Raw genomic sequence first — 17,599 nt, 5'->3', positions numbered from 1 at the left:
TCTCCTTTAAAACATGCTATAAAATGGACCATGTAAAGTGTGTTGATCACAAAATCCCAATCTCCTGGTTTATCAGTTCAGATGGATAATGAATGCGCTTTTGATGTTATCCTTGAAAGGCATAGGGTCCCAGCTGACAGAATGCCAATATGCAAAGTCTATTAGCTGTTCTTTCTCTGAAAAGTTAGAAGAGAAAAATATGAATCCTAACAACTAAAGCAGCTTTAAAAATTTTTTTTGAAATAAGATTAAAGAGTTTACAAGAAGCAAGGAAGGAAGCATAAAGACAGATAAAAAGAAGAGAAAAGGGTTACAGTCAAATCAAACCCCCTTTATGCTTGAAGAAGAAATTGAATCATATCCTAGTAATGACAAAAGAGGAGCTCCTCTTTTGTCAAAGGAAGATTGGACAGGTGCTTCCCCAAACCACTTTTAAAAAGCATCAATTGATGTATTTTGAAGTTGTTAATAAATGAGGCCAAATCATTTAGAAAATGATACATAATATTTTGGTGCATCACATCAGTGTGTTGTAAAGTACATGCATGTACATGGAAGGCTGTTGTCACCTGAATAAAAGTGAGCCAGACTGTGTCTCTCTTGTTCTCTGCAGGATGTGGTGCTTAAGAAAGCATTTGTTTAATGAATAAATAATTCATTCAGAGTCATTTTACACAGACTGGAAATAAGCTTAGCCTGCCTCAGTACTATAAAGGAAATTATAAGAAGCTGTAAACTATACTTTGGGAGACAAATTGGCATAAGGAGAGATTTTCAAAAGAAGAAAGATACTATGCACAACTTTTAACGTCATTGTCATTAACCAACATGGGGAGACCAACCAATAGTATTGCAAAAGTACTGCCACATTTCCAACGTGATATTTAGCATGGACAGTGTGTCATTCAAACATTACTGCATGAGATGGGAGAGGTTAAAAATAAGCCCAATTAATACACAATAAATTTAAAACTATAAGTCATTTATAATAAGAAAAATAAGTAATAGGGAGCAAGGTAAACAATATCGTGAAAAAATATCTTGTGAAGCAACCACCTTTTAATAAGCAAATGGCCTTATGAAAAGGAAAATAATTCATCTCACTAAGGAATGGGCCTCGGAAGGTCTTAAGTGGCCTGAAAATCTTTCCTTAAACACATACACTTACCATTGGAAATCAGGTCTTCATCCCAAAATTAATAAAAATAAAACAAAACAAAATATTAATACTTCTGCTGGAAAGATTAAGCCCTTGTGACATTCTTTTCTCCTTGCCCAGAGAACTAAAATTTGTGTAGGTGAAGGCCGCTTCTTCATTATTAATCATTATTAGAATATCTTCCCCAGGTCCCTCTTTAGAATTCTATTTGCACACACAAAAATATGCATTTTATGCTGTTCCTACCAAGTTTTAAAGAGGCATTTTAGACAAAAGGATGGGGAAAAAGAATGCTTTTATTAGAGCATATGGATTTTAACTGCGCATATGTATATACGTCAAGAAATTAATCACTGGAGGTCTTATAGGGAAGCCTGTCTTTAGTAATCTCCTGATCTATTTATCATCAGCAGATGCTCACTCTGGGTGCAACCTAAGTGATTACTCCCAGAAATCTCATAATTGCAGCAATTAGGGTCACATGACCTTCAGCTTGTTCCTGCTATTAAAAAAGGGTGGGGGTTGGGAGGCAGATGGCCCACATTAGCATTTGAATGAGCACTGGAGATCTTGCAGTTGAGCAGAGTTTAAGTTAAATGCACCAGAAGGCTGTGAATGTCCAGTCTCAAACACATTTCAAGTAGAAATTTAAGACCTTTTTATATGATCCATTGTGCTCTCCACAAGGTCTGCCTTCCCTTGAAAAAGCCAAATATTAGCCGTACTTCTCCCAATAATTTACCCAGCAATCAGGTTACTATGAGTGTGAAGGGAGTAGTGATCATTTTATTTAAATCTCTCCATTTTAAGCCTATTTTTTCTTTGTTTTAGAACATACTGACATTATACTCAGAAAAAAAAATACCAAAATATCCGTTGACTACTTTCTTAAAAAGCAATTATTTCATCCATTTTACACTGTAAAGACAAATACCAACTTGAAAATAAGAGGTGTGAATCTCTGCTGAAAACAAGGATAGAGACTGCTTTCTACTCTCCCTTTTCTTTTAGAATTTCTTTCCTTGTCCTTTGCACATTTATGTAAATCTTAATGATGGTTAACTAAGCCTCCTATTAGCCTCGCAACTCAGGAATGTTTTCCCAAGGACCTTGGAGCTACCATTTTGAAATGCAAACATCAAGGGAGACAGCTCCCTAATCTCCCAATTCCTATAGGAGGGTAGGAGCCTAATTTCAGTGTTATCCTTGCTCCAAGTTGCAAAACTTCCTGTTGTAAAGGTATAAGAAATGTGTTTATCTTTGGAACAAGCCAATTAGCTAACACAGATGATCACCTGTGTTAGATGATCAATTAGCTAACACAAATGATCCAGTTACCTGTTGAATTTAGGATGGTGCTGTCACATCCTTTTACTTGAGGACTGGTTATTGCTTATCTTGAAAGCAGGTGTATAACCCTACTCTTGGCTACATCTACTTGGCAATATAAAAGAGTGAGGTTTATTTTGGTCTTTACAACCTCTTAGTGGATTGCCTGTAATGTTCGTCACATTCTGCTTTAATGCTTAATAGTAAAAGTGTTTTCTTTTTCTATTACTTTGGTGGAGGGCACTTCTGGGTTGAGATAAGATTTTGTTTTTAATTATATTCCCTCAACAATTTTGATTTTAATTAATCCATCTCCCTGTAGTAGAGCCCTTTTAGATATTTAACATAGGACATAAATAGTAAAATTCCAAATTTCCCATCTGAAATTTAAATAAAGAGATAAAGTAGTTAATTTTACAATTTCATTTATCTTTAATTAGAAGCAAGCTTGGTAATATTAGTGCCAAAATAAAATAATTACAGACATCGAGAGGGTTAGTTGGAACATCTAGTTCCCATGTGTTGAGATATCAATGTTTTTTTTTTTTTTAGTTTCATAAAACCTACCAACAAAATTATACCTTCATTAAAGGAAGCTTTTGAAACAGACATTCACAACAGTATATATGTATGTAACTATTCTGTGTGCATGAAGAGAGAATGAAAAATCTCATGATGAGTTGGGTTTCTGCTCACAGTTAAAGAACAGGTACACATAGAAGTAATTCAACAAATATTTGTATGGAAAAAGAGTGGAAGACTGAGAAAGACGGAAGGAAAGAAGAGGCAGAATATAGGTCCAGAGTAAACCTGTCCTGCATCCTCTGTTCAGGATTCTCAACTTCCGAGTCCTAATTCCCATATGTGTGCTTTGGTTTCCATAGAGCCTTTCAAGAAATGTCCTTCTTTCTGTACCTCTAAATCTCTGTTGTGGCTCTTTAAATTCTATTTACCTATAAACCCAGCAGAAAATTCTTTTTAAAAAATTTGGTCCTTCAAAATCACAGTGAATTATATCTTCTCTGGATCACTCTACAAAGTTATATCTGTACTTAGTATTTGATCGTATCATGTATTAGTTGCTATTTATATACATTAGTTTTCCCCTCTCTTGACTGTAAGCTATTGCAGAGCAAAGCAACCACTGTTGACACATTTAAAGCATTCACAGAATCTTGCTCTCAAATGAACTACCACTGGATCCTCGCTACTTGTTTTATTAATAACCATTCTTGTATTGGAACTGCATCTTCTCATGTAGGTTTACTTCATATATGAAAAGACTTAATTCTGAGAGTACAGAGAGCAAACCACGATTTAGAAATATATGGTGTACAAATTCTCTTTCCCCTATAAAAATGCATGCCCATAAAACTATGAGACGAAAAAATGTAATTTGGCTTTCCAAAGTCTGGACTTTGGATAAAAATGTGTTATCATCTAGGCTGTTTTACTTTTTATTTTTTCTTTTATTAAAAAAAAATCTGTTTGGCTATCATTCACCTCATGGATAGGATTTCTTTATAGATACTTTTCTATTTCTTGAGCTTACTTCTTCCCCCTACTGGTTTCCCTTGCCCTTCCACTCCATAAAGTGGTGTATTTCCAAGTAGGGCCATATTAGCTGATGACTTGAACTCCTATGTCCTAGTAAATGGTACATTGTTGAATATCTACGTGGGATACCATTTATGGCTGTGTTGAAATGATGAAATAAAGAGATACATTTCAAAAACTACAATTGTGTGGGCTTTACAAGATAGATAACGAACTTGTAAAAACTTTCTCTAAGCAATCCATGACATGGAAATGAAAAAGATACTATGCTCAATCCAAAGAGAAACCATTTACTTGAGAAAATTTTCTGAAAGCAAAACCAAATCACATCACATTTTAAACACTTTTTATGCCATCTGCTGGCATCATGCTACGCATTGTGGTGACAAACCACATTATATTTCTAAAAGTTTTCTTGTTGATCAATGAAGTACTTGACATTTGCATCCTCTTTATATTTATGTAAAGGTGAAGAGTATCCCTATTTTCTAAGCACAAAGTTAAAATTTGCTGCTCTGTCTCTAAGAACTTCAGTGATCACCAAAAAGAAAATTTACGAAACCTATCTAAATACAAGAAAATCAAAAAATTAATAAACATCTATTTAGTCCCTAGAATGAAAGAGGAATACAGCAGTTCCAGACATGGTGGAAGAGGGAGGATGATGTTTCATAGAGAAACTTGGTAAATACCCTCTGGGGTATACATTTCCAGTATATGCATAATCATTCAGTAGCATACAATATTTTAAGGTAACTTTTGTAATTATTGAATCGAAGATTATGTAATTTTTATGTTGTACACTTGTATGAAACAGAAGAAAAGGTAATTTCGCTCCCTTGAAGTGCCTATATAATAGCCTAGCCTGAATATGTAAGTACAATTTCCCTCTGAGCATTAATTTCACCTAAGGAAATTAAGTACCTGCCAGGACACCCCTCTAACCTACTACAATAGTAATTTACACTTTAATTTCCAAATAGGTAGGGAATTCCAAGGGGCACCCTAAGTGTACAAATCCTCCCTCTGTGATAGTGTAGCCAGATGGTCTAAATTAGTCCTTACAGTTTCTAAGGGATAATGAAAAGTTAAAGTGAAATTTGAAATGGTTTGCAACTATGAAGTTGACTGTCAAGTTAAACATCCTCCTCACTAACTCATTTTTACCCCATGTTACCAAAATTTAAACAGATTTTAAAGGAGAAAATTCTTATACCTTTATTTTCAGTAAGTTCATTACCCCTTCCCTTTTATTATTCCTGTTGTTTAATTTATTCTCCTCTATTGGTCTGATACTCCTTATGGCTGACTTAGAACCCCTTAAAGATGCCATCATAGCTATTTTTTAAAAGCAGATCAGCTTATATTTGTACCTTAGTATTGTACCAGAGAGCTACTTCTGGCAGGAGACTAATAGAAGGCAATAGTTTTGAGAAAAAGGTGGAGAAAGTATTTGCATTCTATGGGTGAAGCATCTTTAAGCAAATGATATCAAGCACACTCTCTTTATCATTCTGAAGATCAATATCTTATAGTTTAAGCCATCACTAAATGATGGATATCACAAGCAAGTAGTTACATGTGGGTAAATGTGTATTTTTCTACTTATTGGTAATCCATAAAAGACTTTTCTGTATTTCTAAGAACTAATATACTTCACAGAGGAATACTCTGTTTATAAAAATTCTATCTGGGCCAGGTGCAGCAGTTCACGCCTGTAATCTCAGCACTTTGAGAGGCTGAGGTGGGAGGATTGCTTGAACCTGAGCTAGAGATCAGCCTAGGCAATATAGTGATCCCCCATCTCTGCAAAAAATAAAAGAAAGAAAGTTTAGCTTGGCATGGCAGTGCGCACTTGTGGCCCCAGCTACTCAGGAGTCTAAGGCTGGGAGGATCACTTGAGCTGGGTAGGACAAGGCTGCAGTCAGTCGTGATCACATTACTGTACTTTAGCCTGGGTGACAGAGTAAGACTCTGTCTCTAAATAAATTTAAAAAAATTAAAAATTGTGCCTGGTTTAATGACTAAGTTTCTCAATTCATAAAATGAAGGCAATAGTACTTAAAGTTCCAAATATCTACTGATATGGTTTGCCTCTGTGTCCCCACCCAAATCTTACTTCAAATTGTAATCCCCACATATTAGGGGAGGGACCACATATTAGGAGGTGATTGAATCATGGGCATGGTTTCTCCCATGATGTTTTCACGAGTGAGTTCTCACAAGAGCTGATGGTTTTAAAGTGTGGCACTTCCTCGTTTTCGCAAATACTCCCTCCTGCCACCTTGTGAAGGTGAAGAAAGTGCCGGCTTCCCCTTGTGCCATGATTGTGTTTCCTGAGGTCTCTCCAGCCATGAGGAACTGTGAGTCAAGTTAAACCTCTTTTCCTTATAAATTACCCATTTTCAGGGAAGTTCTTTATAGCAGTGTGAAAATAGACTAATACACCTATTAATATTCAAAAAGGAATGTACTAAGTGATCACTTGCTATAGTTTTGAACTACAAGCTTTGACAGGCATAAAATTTTAGATAAATGAGAGAAAGGGAGAAGATAGATATAGATGTACATGGGTAATGCATTCAGTGTTTTTTCTTTATTCAACGCTTCACTAATTAGATTTGAAATGGTTGAAAGAAAGAAAATGAAGACTCTAACCCAAAGTTGATAACCATAAGACACTGAATAATATGGAATGAAACTCAGTCTATGCTGATTTGTTATGGCAAATGATTTTTCAACTAACATTTTATATTAGTAAATAACTGGGAAAGATTAGCTCAGAAACGGCACACAATTTTACACTCTTCAACAGGAATGACTCAGAAGCCATGCCTAAAAGTAAAGCCCTTGTATGGCGCATTGGTAAAACTATCTGAAACCAGCATGCATATCCATTTATCTATCTATCACATATGTGTATTATATGACATATTCCTTTTTCTAATATAAAATGGATTTTAATTAATCAACATGACACTTGTTAAGCTTTATCATTCATCTGAGAATAGGAAATTAAATTTTAGAAATTTAGATTTTTATCTAAATTAAATTTTTATCTAAATTATCTAAAATCAAATTTTTTATTCTCAGATGAATGATAAAGCTTAACAAGTCTCAGGTTCATTTACAGAGGAACAAGAAAGTTTATCCCTTTTGCTACTATAAAGTTCTTACTCTGCAATAAGTAGAATATAAAGAATTTCCTACATACTAAAGAAATTCATTTTGTTTTTTAAATCCTCCAAACTACCCTAATAAGATATAAGGCCTATATTTAAGCTATAATACTCTTTAATGACATAAATGGGCTAGAAAGAGATCAGCTGTGTTATTCTTTGGAATGATTCTTTTTTTCAGATGAATTTAGGAAAAGAATAAAGATTAGCTGGTCAGTGAATTAAATCCAAGGATTGATTTAATAAGCACGGGGTTTGTATGAAAACATAGCCATTGATTGTCTCTTGTAGCCATTTGATACTACATTTAGTTAAGAAATAAAGAATGAGCTACAGCATTCTTTTCCCACATGGCGGGTAAAAAAACCACCACAGGTCCAATACTTGTTCTTTAAGATTCTTCCAGTGGGTAGTATTTTCATATTCATCTTTCATGGCATCAACATGCCTATTTCCTCAGTATGTCAAGGCTGTGAAAATAAAAGCAATTCTGGAAGTACATATCCCCAAGATTCTTTATTAGGGCATACGAAAAAATGAGGAGGGATAGCAAGTTTGTCTGCCACCCTCACTTCAATCTCCTCCCGACCTCTTCTGTTCTAAGTCATGTCATGAGCTAATTCTTTGATAGTAATGTTTTTTTAACAGGAAAGGATTACTTTCTATTAAAAGAAGAAAATACATATTTATGATGCGTCAAATTTCAGAAAGCTACATAAAAGAAATTAAATTATTCTAAGGATTAAATTGTCTTTCCAGTTTAAAATGCGATTTTGGCAGATTTATATTTCTCCTTAAAGTGGTAAACAAATAATTGGGCATTCTATAAATCTTTGCAGAATGTCAAAGATACTTTGTATCACATGTAAATCTAATCATTAGAATCCTGAATATTTTTTTAATACAAATATATTATTATACTGTGCTAAATGTGGGAATAAAATAAAATGACAAAATAATCACCTTTTCATACTGTTAGTTTTCTAAATTTCCCAAATTAAACCTAATAATTATTGCTGCTTCAAATGTCTTTGAGGTGATCATTGTTTAAAGTCCTCCCTTTTTTGCTCAATTTTTTTCATCATCAACAGGATATAGTGATTAATGATTATTATAACATACATGAATATATGCACATATATGTAGCTCTATAGTCTTCATATGTAATACAATTGTTTATTTTTGTTTCACATCTTTATAACTTATTATATAAGCATTTCCTAAGTGTCCATTTCCTCCAAGGCCCTATTGAGATACCACCCATAAGGGTAAAGGCCCCAGTTTCTCCTTAAAAAGCCTACGGGCTGCTAATGGAGAATGGACGTATCCAGATGTAATCCTAACATGAAACATAACAAGTCTCTAAGAAATGTGTGAAGCAACATGAAGCAAGTTGGAAGAGAAATATAGCATCTCCCTGAGAAGGTACTGGAAGTTGACCAGGATGCTAATCAAAAGTTTGTCTTTTTTTTTTTTTTTTTTTTGAGACGGAGTTTCACTCACATTACCCAGGCTGGAGTGCAATGGCACGATCTCGGCTCACCGCAACCTCCGCCTCCTGGGTTCAAGCAATTCTCCTGCCTCAGCCTCCTGAGTAGCTGGGATTACAGGCATGTGCCACCATGCCCAGCTAATTTTTTGTAGTTTTTAGTAGAGACGGGGTTTCACCATGTTGACCAGGATGGTCTCGATCTCTTGACCTCATGATCCACCCGCCTCGGCCTCCCAAAGTGCTGGGATTACAAGCTTGAGCCACCGCGCCCGGCCTCAAAAGTTTGTCTTGACTCTGAAAAGCTCAAAGCACCGAAGCTTAATGGTTAGACATTAAGAAAATCCTCCTAGGCTGGGCACGGTGGCTCATGCCTGTAATCCCAGCACTTGGGAGGCCGAGGCAGGTAGATCAAGAGGTCAAGAGATCGAGACCATCCTGGCCAACCAGGATGATGAAACCCCGTCTCTACTAAAAATACAAAAAATTAGCTGGGCATGGTGGCACATGCCTGTAATCCCAACTACTTGGGTGGCTGAGGCAGGAGAATTACTTGAACCCAGGAGGCAGAGGTTTTGGTGAGCCAAGATTGTGCCATTGTACTCCAGTCTGGGCAACAAGAGCAAAACTCTGTCTAAAAAAAAAAATCCTCCTCTCCCCACTTTCTATTTCATTAGACTATTAGCATTTTCTACATTGTTATTTTCTTTAAGTGCAAGTCAGCTTAATTGTGCAATACGCTGCTTAGCTCATTAACAGCATCTCTAATGAAAGATATACTACTTCTCAGTGGAGCATAGAGAAGTTACTTTCTGGCCAGCGTAAAATACAGTATAAAATTACATATATTGGGTTGGGTGCAGTGTCTCACACCTGTAATTCCATTACTTTGGGAAGCCAAGGCAGGAGGATCACTTCATGTCAGACCAAGACCAGCCTGGGCAACATAGAGAGACCCTGTCTCTATAGAAAGCATAAAATAAAAGATTAGCTGGGTGTGCTGGTACATGCTATCATAGTCCTAGCTACTCAGGAGGCTGAGGCAGGAGACTCACTTGAGCTCAGAAGTTTGAGATTATAGTAAGCTATGATTGTACCACTCTATTCCAGTCTGGGCAACAGAGTGAGGCACTATCTCTATAAAAGAAGCATTTAAATAAATAAATATATATATATATTTTACATGTGTAAAATCTATATATATATTTATATATATAATAATAATATAATTATATATATATTTTTATATATTTATATATTATATAAATATATATAATATATATTATATATAATATATAAATATATATAAATATACATGTGTTAAATATATATATATAAATATATATATAAAACTTCTGGCTTCTTTCATTTATATATTTTGAAGCTTTCATAAGTTAAAGATCCTCATTAATTTTATTTTCTGTTTTAAGAGAAGCATCAGAATTTATTACACATGTAAAATCTAGAAAAAAAGACTTTAATAGAGCATTTGTTTGTTTGTTTGTTTTTAAGGCTCAATGGAGCAAACACTCCCATTTATTTAGCAATCACCATATGCCAGACACTGTTCTTAGAGTCTTTTTTGCATCAAAATGTAATTTATCTATTTATTATAATTGTACATATTTATCAGACACAATGTGGTGTTTTGATACAAGTATACAATGTGTAATAATCAAAATAGCATATTTTGATAGAGGACTTAAAAGTAGATTAAAAGCTACAATTTTTAAGATTGGCAATAATATCTCATTCAGTCTTGAAATGAAGTAGAAGTTATTTTTGCTTCCATTTTACAGATAATAAAATCAGCGGGCTTGACCAAGGAACATTGCAAGCAGCTTGGCAATCTAGAAGCATATAGGGCATCAGATGTTAAGCCAGAGGAACAGATTAGAATTAGGAGGAAGGACCAGATCCAGGTAAAAAGGAAGCACAGCATCCATACTTTTCTGGAGCGTGGCATCAAAATCAGGGCTTTGATAAATAATTTCAGATAAATATTAATGATTCAATCATAGGCAACTGACCAGGCACAGTGACTCATGCCTGTAATCCCAGCACTTTCAGAGGCTGAGGAAGCAAGAGGATTGCTTTAAGCCACGAATTTGAGACCAGCCTAGGCAACAGAGTGAGACTCAGTCTCTACAAAAAAATAAAAAATATAGCCAGGCATGGTGGCTCACACCTTTAGTCCTAGGCTACTCAGGAGGCTGAGATGAGAGTACCACTTGAGCCCAGGAGTTTGAGGTTGCAGTAAGCTATGATTATGTCACTATACTCCAGCCTGGATGACAGAGGGAGACTCCATCTCTTAAAAAAACAAACAAACAACAACAGTAACAAAACAAACAAAAACATAGGAAATCGTCTCATTAAGAATTCTAAGCACCGAGAAAGCATGAATTCATCTAATTTCAAACCTGGATGCTTCAACAAATACCACCAGAACACTTTAATAGAAGTCAAGTGCCATTGCAAAGACAGGGGAAGTCTTATAGCACTGACAGCCTTGTGTTAAGCAATGTATCCTTAGCACTAGGTGTCAGCCTGAAGAACATGATTTATCTTTGGGAGCAAGATAGGATGTAGTTGAAGGTAGGGTCTTCATGGAATATGTATGCTAAGTACTAACTGCATTACAGGAATGATAAAGGGTTAGTTTACAGGATGAAGAAGAAACCGATACAAAATAGCAACCCGTTATATACAATATTTTCTTTTTAACTTTTGATTTTGCAAAATGAGACTAAAAGACAGTATCAATCTAGAAAAGTACTCTACATATTTTTAAAATTTTGAGGAGAGAAATTTATAACATATCTAAGCACTAGCTAGCACGCAATATGACATTTCGCTTTTGCTTTGTAGAATAATCTTAGTTCTTTTCTGCTCATAGATTCCAAACACTTCCAGAAAAGCTACTGCACTTCATGTTGAGTAGTATCTCCACTGTAAGTAAACTTGAAAACCCTATTAAAGATAGTCTCCCTTGTCCCATTCCTCAGGGTCCTCAACCTCTTTCTCAAGAAAACTATAATTAATATAGTTAACATGATCATCTATCTTTATAAGAATGAAAATTATTTAGCTTCTGATTCTGTCTTCAACAGAATAAGATCAAACAGCCTTCCCAAGCTGAGAGTGGCAGAGCCAACAAAATTAACATTACTTAGTAATTCTATCTAAAAAACAAGGTATGCTGTTTATATTGATATTTTTAATGACCCATGAATATTCCTTTATAAGCATCTGTTTCCTATTTTATACTCTAAAATTGAGAAATCTTCATTTGCTTATCGAACTGAGAGAAATTTTTAAAGTCCTAGTTCCAACATTGGCATGGATATTGCAAAACTCAGACTGCCTCTGCTACCAGTAAAGTGCATATTGGTACTATAATTTTGGGGAATACTCACAATGTACATGTTAGTCACATCAAATATACTTATTTCTTTATACTACATAATCCCACTACTACAAATTGATGCTAAGTACAATGTCAGCAGTGACAAACATTTTAGTAGGATATTTATTGCAGTGCTATTTAAAATAGTGAGATATTAAAAACAATCTGAATGTCCAACAATGGTGGGTAAATGGTGAAATAAATTATGAAATATCCATAGGATAGTATATCACAGAGTCATTAAAAATCACCTTTTCAAGTAACTGGAATATATAGAATAAAAAATTTAACTTCACTTTTGTGAAAACAAACCACAACAAAAACTGGAGGAAAATATACCAAAATGCTGGTAGCAGTATTAATAATAAAGAAAAAGAAGTTGATAAGAAAAACCAATACTGTTTTTTTAAAAAGGCAGAAAGTGTGGTCTAAAATGTTGCTAAAACTCAGTGCCAAATTTACCTTCCTTGTTTCTGGACTTCATTCTGACTTTTTTTTTTTGGGGGGGGAGGAGGGCGGGAATAACTTTAGGAGCCTAAAACACATTTCCAGTCTAAATTTAGTAATACTGTGTTTTATAAAAAATCTAAGATACCGTTCATTACAAGACATGCCTCATTTACTACCAAGAAAAATAATGTCATCAATTTAACTATAGAATCACTTAACTTTACATAATTTAACATAAAATTACATGTATCACAGAACTGATAAAATACTGCAATGGCATTTCTGATGTCCTATTTTATGTACGCCTATTGGTAGCTTGCTTTTATCTGGAAACACTAGTTACTTTGCTCAGCTAATATTTTTACAGAAAAACACACTTTTTCTGGGAGGGAAACTCTTTTATCTTAAACAAAAAGAACTTAGTTATAGTTGAAAAAAGAATGGTAATTTCCATTACATATATTCTGTTTTGATAACTTGGCTATTTCTGGTGATTTAATATATTTTTAAGAGACTTACTGCATCTAGCCACTTTTATAAAATGTGATTTAGATAACTGATTCACCAAATGTAATTTAATGTTATTTTCATTTCCAGATAGAAGAGAAAACCATACTAATTGTACTAAACCACACATATCCAAGTGGGAAGACCTGGTAATAAGAGAGGTTTAAATATGTTTCCATTTTTATGTACACTTTATTTTCACTGGTATATTTATTTGAAAATAGGCAAGTCATCTTGACCAAATACACTCGATACTCTTTCATATTCCCACAACAGAAATCTCCAAGTGGACGACGGTAAGGGGATCAGATTATGAAAAATGTTTCTGCATTACGGTCAGTTGTTTTTTTAAATAATCTAACAAAAATCTTTTCTTTTCAGTTTTCTTTCTTTCTGGAAAGTGGTCAGAGCAAGATGAGATTGGAAATTGCCATGTTTACCATATCAACTATAAGATAAAAATCAGAAAGGAGGAATTTACTTCTTATTTAAAAAGAGAAAGGTAAGGTTTACCTGTAATACAGATTTATAATTAAAACTTAACTCTGTGCATTGAAAACATTACTAATTCATTGAATGTATACTTTACAAAAATCTCATTCTACTTGTAATTTTGGTTTTGTAGGTGGATGGGATAGAAAAAAAAGTTCAAAACGTCTTTTAAAAAATTACACATTTAAATGTTCACAAATATCCATAGTATACACTAAGGAATGAATTAAAAAGGGAGACTTCAATACATTTGACCTTGAACTATGTAAAAACACATAATAAAATAATATAGTTTATAAGTAGACTTTAAATCAACACTTACAAACATTTCACCTTTTTTCTCTATTAAGTTGCCAATTATCTATAGGCATAATTTTAATCTATTTGCTTCATTCTATACAGATTTCAAAGATAGGAAAGCTAAGTTTGAAAAGAGAAATAATAGCAGTTTTTTATCTGAGAGAGAGATAGAGAGAGAGAGAGAGAGAGAGAGTGTGTGTGTGTGTGTGTGTGTGTGTGTGTGTGTGTCTGCCTGTGTCTGTGTGTTTATGTGTATTTGGTTGTAGGAAAGTGAGGTCAGAATTGGGGCTAAAAAAGGTACATATTTACAGAGTGCCTATTGTATGACAGACACTGCAATCTGAAGGGTTAAATATGGGCTTTCAAAGGAAAATTCCTGATTATAAGGGAACATGAAAAGCCAATGTTTTCCTTTATGTTAATTATTAATCAAAAGTCTATACAAAAAGTTTAGCAACACCTGGCATGTTGTTCTTTCATAAGCAATAAAAGCCTTAATTTCATTCAGTGTTTAGTTGCCTTTAAAAAAAAAATCCGAATACATGTTCAAAAAAAAAAAAGTAGAAAGCATAAATAATATCTCAAGCTTATTGCAGTGAGGGCCTTCTGAGGTTCTGTTATTACTCTAAACTCAGTTAAGCTAGTTTTGAGTCTCAATAAAAAGCCAATTAATGAAGCACAGAACCAAAGGAATGACATCTTAACACTGAGCTAACTGAAATTTTTTATTGAGAAGTACATTTTCAACTCTGCCTTCTTTAGGAAATGTATTCTCTGTGGGTATATAATTGTGGAAATCAAAATGTTTTCCTGCAAATTCAGACAGCTGATCATCCTTGGAAATGTTAACCAGCTTTCTAAGAAGTAATTATTTTAATATTTCTGTTAACTAATTGAGTGAATTCGAGTTGGATTTTTTTCATTAATCGAAACTTAGCTAGTAAGATGAAATACATTCAGCATTCAATAACCAAAAAATTATACTAATTAGAAAAACAAACACTGCTCAGGGAACCATGTTTGCTAGTAGATCAACTCTGAAATTTATCCAGCTTTTCCTAAATTTTAGATTTTACCACACATTGCAAGCATATTTCTGATCCAGCTATCTAAAAACCCACGATGCCTTTATTTTATTTCAGTTTATTCATGATTGACACAAATATAGTACTGACCTTAATTCCAGCCAGAAGTTATAAGATACTTTGGATTAGGTCAATAAAATCTAAAAGAAGAAGAAGAAAATATACAGTAAGTTAAATCAGTTGAACACTCTGGCCTTTTCTTTCACTAAGGAGGAAGATAAAGTCAGAAGTTATTTGTTCCTCATTCCATAAAATGCACTGACTGAAACATATCCATTTACAATGTATGAGGGTTACACATAATAAAACTTTAAACTTAAAAATATGTTCTACATTTTATTAAAAAAAATATTAAATGCCAAAATTAGGTCCTATTTTTCTTTTATACTTATTTAAAGTAGAAGTTTATACTTATTTAAAGTAGAAGTCCTATGCTTATATTCTAAAACAACCAAACAAAAGAATTTTTAACATATTCTGCTTCTAAAATACTACCATTGCTCTTAAGAGATGTTTAATGAAAAATAATAAAACTCGTGCATTTTGATCCTGCCATAGACAGAATGCTTATGTCCCCTCCACCCCAAATTCATATGTTGAGATCCTAATTCCTCAATGTGATGATATTTGGAGGTGGAGCCTTTGGAAGGTGATTAGTGCCCCTGTAAAAGAGATCTCAGAAATATAAAAAGTATGACTATGCCTTTACACGGGAGATCACAGGGAGCACTCTCATGCCTTCTGCCATATGAAGATGAGGGAAAAAACAGGGAGCAGGACCTCAGCAAAAACAATCTGCTGCTGCCTTGATCTTGAACTCTGCTTCCAGAGCTGTGAAAAATTTATTTCTGTTCTTCTATGTTTGTTAGAACAGTCTGTACAGACTGATACAGGTCTTTAATCTGATTTAATATACACAGAGAGTCTATAGATTTTTAGTCCTGGGTCAACAATCAGTCTAAACCTTTGCTAAAGGTAGCAAAGGTCAAATAAGACCATTCCAGTGGTAAACAATCAATCTTCCCACTGGTCTCTTGCACCTTAGCCTTGCCATTAAAATATGCTGAGAAGTAAAAATACATAAAAGTATGTTGTCAAATGAAAGAATAAAGAAACTCCATCTCAAAAAAAAAAAAAAAAAAAAAAAACCCTTCTGTCCCAAATGTCAGCCTGCCTCTGGGACAGATAGTAAACAAAACTTCAGAATGACAAAAGAGTGAGACTCGCCTCACCACAGGGAGCATCTATGGCAAAGTCTCTAATTAAAAGGCAAGTTAAGTTCTAGAAGTATGTTTGTGAGTTAATTGGATAGAAAACAGCATATGTTCTTCTTCTTCATGTTCAAAATGTTTCATTATTAGACTCCTATGCTAAATCCCAAAACTAAATTAGCCTATAACTAATTATTTACTGAAAAGGACAGTGTAAAATAATATAAAGAAAATACTAGTTAACCACAGAAAATACAACTGAATATGAAACAGTTGATTTTTAATCCTAAGGGTTTTTAATCCTAATAGTTGATTTTTAATCCTAACAAAATGATAGGTTGATACATCTGTGGAGATTTGTTTTTTAAGTATCTGAGGAAATTATGAAGGATATTTAAGATTAATGCCTTTAGTATATCTATTTTGATTTCAAACACCTGATATTATTTTACTTCGATAAAAATATTATTTTTTGGCTAAAAGCCAGCAGCTCCCTAATTGTCATATTGGCCCAGGGCACCACTATAAACTCTTAGGGGGATGGTGAAATATTTTCTTTTTATTTTATTTTTTTGAGACAGCATCTCACTCTGTCACCCAGTCTGGAGTGCAGGGATGTGGTCATGGCTCACTGCAGCCTCAACCTCCCAGTTTCAATCTGTCCCCCCACTTAAGCCTCTGTAGTAGCTGAAACTACAGGCATGAATCACTACACCTGACTAATTTTTGTATTCTTTATAGAGATGGAGTTTCACCATGTTGCCCTGGCTGGTCTCAAACTCCTGGACTCAAGCGATCCACCCACCTTGGCCTCTCAAAGTTCTGGAATTACAGGCATGAGCCACCATGCCTGGCCGAAATGTTTTCAATATATGAAAACAAAAACAAAAAATCCACAGCAATATCCACTAAGCAGCACAAGAACCATTAAAGTGGTTTATGGTTTCAATATTAGATTATGCTACTCTCCTTTCAATGATGCTCACAGCTTTGAAAAGTTGGGTTTTTCATGAGGTTTGTGATATAAAAGCAAATACTGCATGAAAATCAATGTGAAATAAGAATGACCAAAAATCTTTTTTTCCATAAAAAATTAAAGGAAATAAGAATGATAGTGTCCAGTTTGACTCCAAGGTTTGAGGGCTGGGCGGTATTCAACAGGCACAAATCCCATTAGTAAGTGATTGTGGGTTTCTACACATAAAACAAAAATAGATTTGCTTTCAATTTATTTGAATTATTTTTTCAAAATGCTTCTAAGTTGTTAGAACTTAAACATATTATGCTAATTAAATTAAACTGTGAGGTACATCTTTTGGCCTAGAGGCATCTTGAAAATAAAATTACTCAGATGCTAAGGGTATCAAAAACTGGGAATATCTGGAACATTCCTGTTAAAACATAGTTTCTTGTTTGTTTTTTTTTTTTTTTT

General features: G+C 34.1%; 1 protein-coding gene across 1 annotated transcript in view; it reads right to left on the bottom strand.

Annotated features, from left to right (window-relative positions):
* The window catches only part of MAP2 (microtubule associated protein 2), a 303,522-nt gene that overhangs the window by 205,493 nt on the left and 80,430 nt on the right, over positions 1-17,599 (bottom strand). Inside the window, exon 3 of the mRNA XM_037745066.1 lies at positions 15,047-15,096. The gene's annotated coding sequence lies outside the window, so the exon portion shown is untranslated. The remainder of the gene's footprint in view (positions 1-15,046; positions 15,097-17,599) is intronic.

Source organism: Cebus imitator, unplaced genomic scaffold (genome assembly GCF_001604975.1).
Source record: "Cebus imitator isolate Cc_AM_T3 unplaced genomic scaffold, Cebus_imitator-1.0 Scaffold191, whole genome shotgun sequence".
NCBI classification, from domain to species: domain Eukaryota; kingdom Metazoa; phylum Chordata; class Mammalia; order Primates; family Cebidae; genus Cebus; species Cebus imitator.
Note: the sequence above shows the minus strand (reverse complement) of the source record. Positions and strands in the feature narration are given on the sequence as shown.